Here is a 9,279-nt window from a genome sequence, read left to right as displayed (position 1 = left end):
CATTCTTTGTGGGAAGCAAATTATCCTACAAGAACTTAATAGGAAACCTTATCCCATCTGCCCTACAGCCCTGATATCACCCCTTCAGTCATTGTGATATTGACAAAATTCAAAGAATATTTAGACAGAATATTGTTGTAGGCTCCCGAGGATGCCCAAAGTTTTGATTTAGTCTAAATCAAAGAGCACATTCTTCAGGAAGGATTACAGAGATGGAAACCACCTTCAGAAGTCTATAGACCTAGCTAGAGAACAATAGCTTCATATTTTGAAATTTTTGTTTAGTAAAGATTTCTGTGATGTTTTTGGCAATATTTTTTAACTTAACTTTTGGTGCCGAAGGTGGGCCCCTCAGGTTAGAAGGTATTCCAGATAAGGCTGGAGAAGCCATCTCCTCAGAGCAGAGGTGAACGCCGTAGTGGACGGCGGCTTTTGAGACCTTCATCTGCGGGTGTGACATGACGCAAGATGAGAAGAGACACTGGCAAACATCCATTGCTATTCAGAAGTTGGAATGTATAAAGTACAAATCTAGGAAAATTGGAAGTCATCAAAAATGAAATGGAAGGCATACAAAGCCACATCCTACACTTTTGTGAGGCGAAATGCACTGATCCTAGCCGCTTTGAATCCAGTCATTGGTTTAGTATTGCTGCAATGTCACAGTGTCAGGCATTCATCATTAGAAACGAACATTTCAACATCGATACCGCAGTACATCAGGTTTATTAACAATCTGCAGATAACACAGCCTTGGTGGCTGAAAGAGAAGATGGGAAGCTCTTGTTAATGAAGACGAGTGACTGCCGCCTTCTGTATGGACTGCAACTCAGTGTGAAGACTGAGATCCTCATCACATCATGATAAATGGAGCAAATATTGACATTTCCCAGGACTGTATCTTGCTTGCACCCATAATCAATGCTCATTACAGCACTAGTCAAGAACTCAAACAAGGCATTCTATTGGACACTCTGCTGCACAGGGTTCTTTGAAATGAGGACCATGGATGCTATATCGAGGACTCACGTGTGCTCGGCCTAAATCAGGGTCTTCGCTAAAGAGTGATGTATTTGAATTATGGTGCTGGGGATGAATAGTGCAAGTACCACGGCCTAACGGAAGAACAAACAAACCTGTCTTGGACAGAAGTACAACCAGAATGCTCCTTAGAAGCAAAGATGGCAAGACATTGTCTCACATACTTTGGATATGTTCTCAGGAGAGACCAGTTCCTGAAAAAGCACACTGTGCTTGGTCAAGTAGACAGGCAGCAAAAAAAGAGTAACTTTCCAGAAGACAGCTTGCCACAATGGCTGCGACAGAGGACTCCAACGTAACATTTGTGGAAGTGTTGCAGGACAAGACAGTGTTTCACTCTGGGGCTGCTAACCCCAAGGTCAGCAGAGTGAAACCACCAGCACTCCTGAGGGGAAAGATGGCGCCTGAACTTCCTGGGGGCAGTTCTTGTTCTCTGGAGTTTCTGGGAGTCGGCATGGATTCAGGGGCTGTGAGATTTCCTTCTCTGAGTTGGAGCTGACTTCACAGCACTGGTGGCAACAGTAATTGAAGTACAAGATGAGCAGAGGTAGGATAATGACCAGACGTCTTCAAGGAAGACCAACTAATATGACTATTATTCAAATGTACACTTTGGCCACTAATGCCAAAGATGAGGGACTTAAAGAGTTTGACCGTGTTCTGCATTCTCAATTTGATGAGATGTGCTATCAAGATGTATTGTCAATTACTAGTGGTTAGAAATTTGGATAAAAAGATGATTTTGAGTTTGGAAAAGATGGCTGTGGTGATGGAAACAATGTTGGAGATCATATGATAGAATTTTGTAATACCAGTGATACATTTTGAGTCAAATGGGGTCAAACCTGTCCTCCTGCATCAGCGTCTATAATACTCTATGCACGGACATTGCCAGTGGATAAGACAGCCCAGAGGGATACTGCGTGGTTTAAAACCGGAACAGATGTGGTTGGGGTTTTGTTATTTCCGTATACTTTTTCAAACTCTATGCTCAACATACAATTTTTGAAAATTGAACTATATGGATGAGAACCTGAAATCAAAATCGCCAGTTCCAACTCTTTGCTACATAAATCCGAACAAAACACTGCCTGGTCTTGCACCATGCTCATAATTGTTCTTACACTTGAACCTGCTGTTGCAGCCACTGTGTTGATCCATCTTGAGCAAGGCCTTCTTTTTCACTGGCCCTCTACTTTAGGAGACGGGCTGTTCTCTGGGAACTGGTCTCTCCTGACAACTTGTCTAACGTACTTGAGACAAAGTTTAATCATCCTTGCCTCTAAGGAGAGTTCTGGCTCTACTTCTTCCATGATAAATCTCTTTGTTCTTTTGCCACTTTCAATCTTTGCCAGCATCATAATTCATATCCAATGTTTATTCTTTGGTCTTCCTTATTGAACACCAAACTTTCACTATTATATGAGATGACTGAAAATATGACGAGTCAGGCGCACCTTAGTCCACAAAGTAACACCCTTGCTTTGCAACACTTTAAAGAGGTTTTGTGCAGCAGATTGACCTAATGCACGTGTCCTTTGATTTCTTAATTGCTGTTTCCATGAGCATTGTTTGCAGATTCAAGCAAGATAAAATTCTAGACAACCTTTTCTTTATTTATCATGATGCTACCTATTGGTCCCATCATGAGGAGTTTGGTCTTCTTCACATTGAATTGTAATCCCTACTGAAGGCTGACTTGATCTTCATCAGCAAGTGCTCCTCACTTTCAGCAAGCAAAGTGGTGTCATCTGTACATCACAGATTGTTAATAAGCCACCGCCTTCTTCCTGTAATCCAGCTCCTCTGATGATTTGCTTAGCATACAAATTGAGTAAATATGGCTGGTGGACACAACCCCAATGCACATCTATCCTCACTTTTAGTTATGCGGTATTCTCTTGATCTGTTTGTAAAAGAGCTCCTTGATCCAGGTACAAGTTCCACAGGCGCATGACAAAGTGCTCTGGAATTCCTATTCTTTTTAAGTCTATCCTTAGTTTGTTGAGATCTAAATAGTTGAACGCCTTTCCATAGTCAATAAAACGCAAGTAAACATCTTTTTGGAAATCTCTCATTTCATCCAAGATTCATCTGATATCAGCAATGATATTACTCGTTACATGCTCTCTTCCAAGTTGGACCTGAAGCTCCCTGTTGATATTCTGCTGCAACTGTTGTTGGACGATATTCAGCAAAATTTTACTTGTATGTTATATCAATGATCTGGTTCTATAATATGAGCATGTCGCCTTTCTTTGGAATGGGTACAAATATGGATCTCTTCCAGTCAGTTGACCAAGTAGCTGTTTACTAAATTTCCTGGCATAGACCAGTGAGTGCTTCTATGCTTCGTGAGCTTGTTGAAACATTTTAATTGCTATTCTATTGACTATCCTGGAGCCTTGTTTTTGGTTAAGGCTCTCAGTGTAGCTTGAACTTCTTTCTCTAGTAACTTTGATTCTTGTTTATATGCTACCTCTTGAAATGGTTGCGTGTCAACTAGTTCTTTTTGGTACAGCGACTGTATCACTCAATATTTTGGCCATAGAATCTTTTAGAATTTCATCTTGAGGCTTGATTTTTTTTCTTGAGTTCTTTCCATTTAAGATATGCTGAATGTGTTATTCATTTTGTATATTTCATTATAATATTTTACTTTGTCTTCTCAATCTGCCATTTGAAATGTTCTGTTTAACTCTTTGACTTTCTAAGCCCCGCCCCCATTTGCTTTAGCTACTCTAGGATTAAGAGCAAATTTCAGAGTCTCTTCTGACATTCACTTTGATCTTTTCTTCTTTCCTATGCTTTTAATGATCTTTTGCTTTCTTCATGAATGATGTTGTTTTCTTTTATTTTTTTGAAGTTGACAAAGATGTTTTTACTTGACTCCACAATCAACACCCATGGAAGCAGTAGTCAAGAAGTCAACTACAATATTGCTTTGCGCAAATCTGCTGCAGAAGTCCTCTTTACATGTTAAACGAGATAAGTAAATCACCTTGAGGACTAAAGTGCTCCTGACTCACAAAGTCATTATATTTTCATTGATTTATACCCAGCTGAAAATCAGGCAATGAAGAAAACTCAGAGCAGAATTCCTGGCTTTGAATTATAGTGTTGGTGAAGCATATTGAGCGTAATATGCAGTCCTATAAGAACCCTCGGATCTCTTTTGGAGGAAGTCCAGTCAGAATACTCCTTGGATGTGCGAGTGACAAGGCTTCACCTCCCATACTTTGGTTATATCATCAGGGGTGAGCAGTCTTTGGAAACGAACACCATGCTTGGTAAAGAATAGTGCAATGAAAGAGCACAAACCCTCCAGGAGATAGATAGGCACGATGATGAATGATGTTCTTGATGTTGTCTCAGCAACTCAGGTCTCATCGTTCATGTTGTGTTCAATGTATCAAATCTGTCCTTGCGATATTCTCAGGTGGGATCTACTCAAGTCCTATTTTGGCTCTGGTGGACTTGTTTAATTTCTGCTTCACAGTCAAATTACATATAAACAAATGATGTCCTGTTTTACAGTCATTCCCTGGTCTGGCTTACCTGCTAATATTGAGCTTCCTCCTTGTTTCTTCTTACAGATGGAATCAATTTTGTTTCCTACATATTCCATATGGAGAAGTCTATGTGGACAGTCACTTTTTATATTGAACAATGGTATTTGCTTTGAAAAAAATATATTTGCATTGGTCTTGCAAAAGTCTCTAATGCAATCTCTAGCATCATTTCTATACTGTTCCTTCTTCTCGGCTTCTAACTTTTGTGATCCAATTTCCAATAATAATCAATGCATCTTGATTGCATAATTAACCAAGTTCAGAATGAAGAGTTGGTAGAAATCTTTAATTTCTGCATCAGTAGCATTAGTGATTGGTGTATAAATTTGAATAATAATTATCATAAATATTTGTGTATAAGTGGAGTTTTTCGGCACATTTTAATGCCATTTTTGTGGTAAAATTAGGTGCCTCGGCTGATATTCGGGTCAGCTTATACTGAAGTATATATAGTATATTGACTTATTAACTTGCATTTGGATAGATATTATGCTATCACAAACAGCAGTGAAATGTCCTTTTTGACAATAAATCAGACACCATTCCTCTTGAATCTATCATTCCCAGCATCATAATTCATAAGATTTTTTCATTCAAAATGGCTAATACCAGTCCATTTCAGCTCACTAAAGCCTAGACCATCAATCTTTATGTGTTTCCTTTCATTTTTCACAACTTCTGAATTTCCTAGCGTCGTAGTCTATGCATTCCAAGTTCTGATGATGACCAATGGCATTTGCGGTGCTTCCTTCTCATTTTGGGTCAGAGCCCATCAGCAAGTCCAAGTCCCAAAGGCTTTGCTCCTGTAAGCCTTTTCTCCATCCGTGTCATGATGACCCACCCTGCTTTGAGAAGCCAGGGCCTCATGACCCTGCATTGGCACCACACCGAGGCTGCATCACTGGGATGACTCATAGAAGTGATTGTGAATGCAGCCTGACCCTGGCAGTGTTTCCGTCTTCTGTCCATAATGTTTCCATGCGCTGGAACCAATGTGATGTCCCCTAGCACTAATCTGAGTCTTTGATATTCCAGAGAGTTGTGACTCTTTTCAGCATTTATTCACTTCCTTCTTTTCCTTCTTATGTAAATGACGCGGCTATTTCAGCCTACTGGCCTAGAAGAAGTTGTGGAGGTGGTGCACACCATGGGATGGGTACCATCTTTTCCTTACCCAAAAACACCTCTCCCTATTCCTTTTGAGGACCTTCCAGCTGATGACAGTCTGCTGCTGCTGTACAACACTTCGGAAAGCCCCCAACGGGAGTTAGACGTGGCCCGGGAGATCTCTTCTCCCCTTCACTCTTTTGGTCTCATCAAACCAGACCCATGCTTTTCTGTTCGCTTTGTTTTTATGTCTAGACAATGCAAACAGTACCTCCAGGAACCCAGTTTATTATGATTGGAATGTTGTCACCACTAAGAACGTAAGGCTTTGGGGTTACTTTTGAATATTCTGAATAGAATATTTTTAACTTTTTTATTAAAAATTACTGTGAATTAGGTGAAGGTTTACAGAGATGGTCATAGTTTTACATACAATGAGTCATACACCTTATGATTAAAATAATCCACTCCAATCCCCTCAGTATTTCATCATGTATCCCATATCCCCTGTTCAGACTCAGAGCTGAAGCTTTCGTGGGGATCCCACCTGATCTTTCCAAGAGGTTAACCTGTTTGTTTGTTTTTGAGTTGTGATACCATTTTATTTAGAAACATACCGACACCATTAAATCCATACAAAATGATTCTGGTATTTCATTTTTTTCTTTAAAATTGCATGAGTTACACAGCTCTGGATAATGGAAATATTAACACTCTGAATGTAAATTAAATACAAAACAACTGGACTCCTTTCGCACCCCCACTGCTCATCTTCTGTGGCATTTTTCGTTGCCTTTTGTAGATCTTTTTCTTCCTGGTTTTCAATCCCACCCGGGGCTCTGATTTCACCCACTCAATTTTGATGGACTTTTCCTCGGCTGGGGGTTGAGCACATCTGCAGGGGACCATGGGCAGCTCAGTCGTGGGCTCTTTCTTTCTCCGTTTCTGCACCTCCTCCCTTGCTGTCGTGCTTTGTATTTTGCAGCTGTGATGGATTTCTTGATACGGCTGCGTGTTTGGTGACTGAATAGGGTTTTCCTATGAAGTTGGTGCTCTGAGCCTTCCCTGGAAAATCTGGATAAAGTTTAAGACAAAACGTTCCCTATCTCTACCAGAGCAGCATCTTCCTCTATAATCTGGAAATTCTGCACCCATAACCGATTATCCACAATGCTGAAAGCAAACACATGATTCATAAAGGGCTGACAAGGAGGTCAGCTGGGGCGACAGTGGGGCATCCAGAAGATCTGAATTTAGCAGTCTTTTAACAAAGTATCCTGTGGGATTCATCCAATACAGGGTCAAGACACAAAAGGGGCCGAGAAACCTGCAAACAGCTTCCAGTCAACTTGAGTTCAGCTAGGGTATGATTATTCTGAACAAGGAATTTAGCAGATGGTCCGTGAGGTGAATTTGAAAGCCACATATAAAGATGCTGCTTTTTCTTGGCCTCAAAATAGATGCACTTATTAGTTTTTCATTTAGTAGGCCTCATTAATCACGAATAACTTATCTTTATGATCTATTTTAGTATCTGCTTTTGAACGAGGCATCACCATTCTTAAATCTTGCATTAAGCATCTTGTTCTGAAATTTACTCCTCTGGAAGAATAGATGAGAACTTGATCCTTATTCTTCCACTTGCCCTTGCTGACAGGGCCTGGGATATGGTCTATGTATTCCTCTTGTGCCTCCTTTGCAGTGTCATGCTGCTTAGCCGGTGATGGGACATCTTTTTGGTTCCATTTTCATGTCTTGGCTTGGATGACCAGGTTTCCATGCCATCTAATATGATCTTTTTAATGCTTTTGAATTATGTTCCACATTTTCCACTCGTCATGTTCATGACATCCTACTGTGATGCTGCTCAGAGCAGTTGATAGTGGTCAACAAACATGCACCATCTACGTGTTTTGGTCTTAGAATGTTTACATGATCCATTAGTCCATCAGATGAATTATTTCTGTGTTTTTATTTTTATCACTCTTTTTTTGTTTTGAATTTGGTTCAATGTAAACACATTGTTCACAATTAAGATGCTGGAATCGTTCTGAATTAGGAGGCACCACTTCTATTAAAGAGTTCAAGGGCGGTGGACAATTGGAGTACAACTAGAGAGTCAAAGTGAGGGCAGATGGTTATGATCTTGTTTTAATCCCTAACCTAACCCTAACCCTAACCCTCACCCTCATCCTAGCCCTAACACAACTCTAATTGGCTATGATCTTATAACCAGAGGTTGGAATTGGATTTGTGTGTTGTAACAAAGATTGGTTTTGTGTATGTGTATGTATGTATGTAATAATTTTCAGTTATACCGAGCTAGACTCTAAGACAGAATTTTGAATATTATAATATTCCGTTATAATAAAGAGAACCACCATTATTTTCTAATGAAATAAAAATAATTTCTGAGTTGCTCATCTGCTACCTGAGAGAAATTCTGGGAAGGAGGTATTAAGAACCATAGTCCTATCATCTTCCTTACCAGAACACTAACTTCCAAGGGGAAGGCCTAGCTCAAGTTCAAGGTGGAACACCTATATCAAAGTCTTTTTTTTCTTATTTCTAAGACATACTTTATCAGCATATATCTAGGTTCCCCCCTTATTTTCTTGATTCTATTACCAAAATAATACCTTCAGTCAATCTTCTTTCCCGCTGTCTCATATAAATCTGTTTTCTTCCACAGAGTCTCTTTTAATAACACCTATCATTCTATAATTTATACATTTTGCTTGTGTACTTTGCTTATTATCTGTCTCCCTCATGAAACTGCAAGCTTGATTAAAGCAGGGAGTTTCATCTGTTGTGTTTACTACCGTTTCTCCATGGTTTTGAACAATGATGGCACACGGTAGATGCCTACTAAATATTTGTTGAAAACATCCCTTAATGAACCATGATGTCTGATGTTCAACTTAAAGCTGCTTTCTGTTCTTTTGAAACCTTCAATAACTTTTTTTTGCACACACAGCTTGAGGAATGAAGGCAGAAACGCAGGATAAAACTACAGGGTGAGCGTTATCTAGAAGGAATGTAGGCAACCTCAATCTAGTTCTTAGGAGGTAAGGCAACTGGGGTTTGGAATTTCCTGAGCACCTGGCTTGGGATTCAAATAATTTTATTTGAGTATTAATTTTAATTATTGAGTATTAATTTTAATAAAATTCAAATAATTTTATTTGAGTATTAAAAATATATTTGAGTATTAAAATATATTCCAATTGGGTAGGGCAGTGGAGTGCGTATGTAGCACAATGATATTGCAAGAAAGTCTTGGGTAAAGAGAAAAAAATATTTTTAAAATATTCAATAAAAAGCAAAACTGTTAATAAGTTAAGTGAAATTCACAGGAAAAAAGGAAGCAAAATGAGTTTCGTTTAAGGGAAGAGACATATTATATCACTACTTGTGTCATTCTCAATATTACTGTGTGATAGTTTCTCAAAACTGGGGTGATTGGCATGATTGAAATAACTCACCTGAGTCTGAATCGAGGCTTCATTGATTACTATTTAGCTACCTATTTACTTTTTGACTACTATCTACTTTGTTT

This window comes from Tenrec ecaudatus, unplaced genomic scaffold (genome assembly GCF_050624435.1).
Source record: "Tenrec ecaudatus isolate mTenEca1 unplaced genomic scaffold, mTenEca1.hap1 Scaffold_540, whole genome shotgun sequence".
Lineage (NCBI taxonomy): Eukaryota > Metazoa > Chordata > Mammalia > Afrosoricida > Tenrecidae > Tenrec > Tenrec ecaudatus.
The sequence above is the reverse complement of the archived record's forward strand: the minus strand, read 5'-3'. Positions refer to the sequence as shown.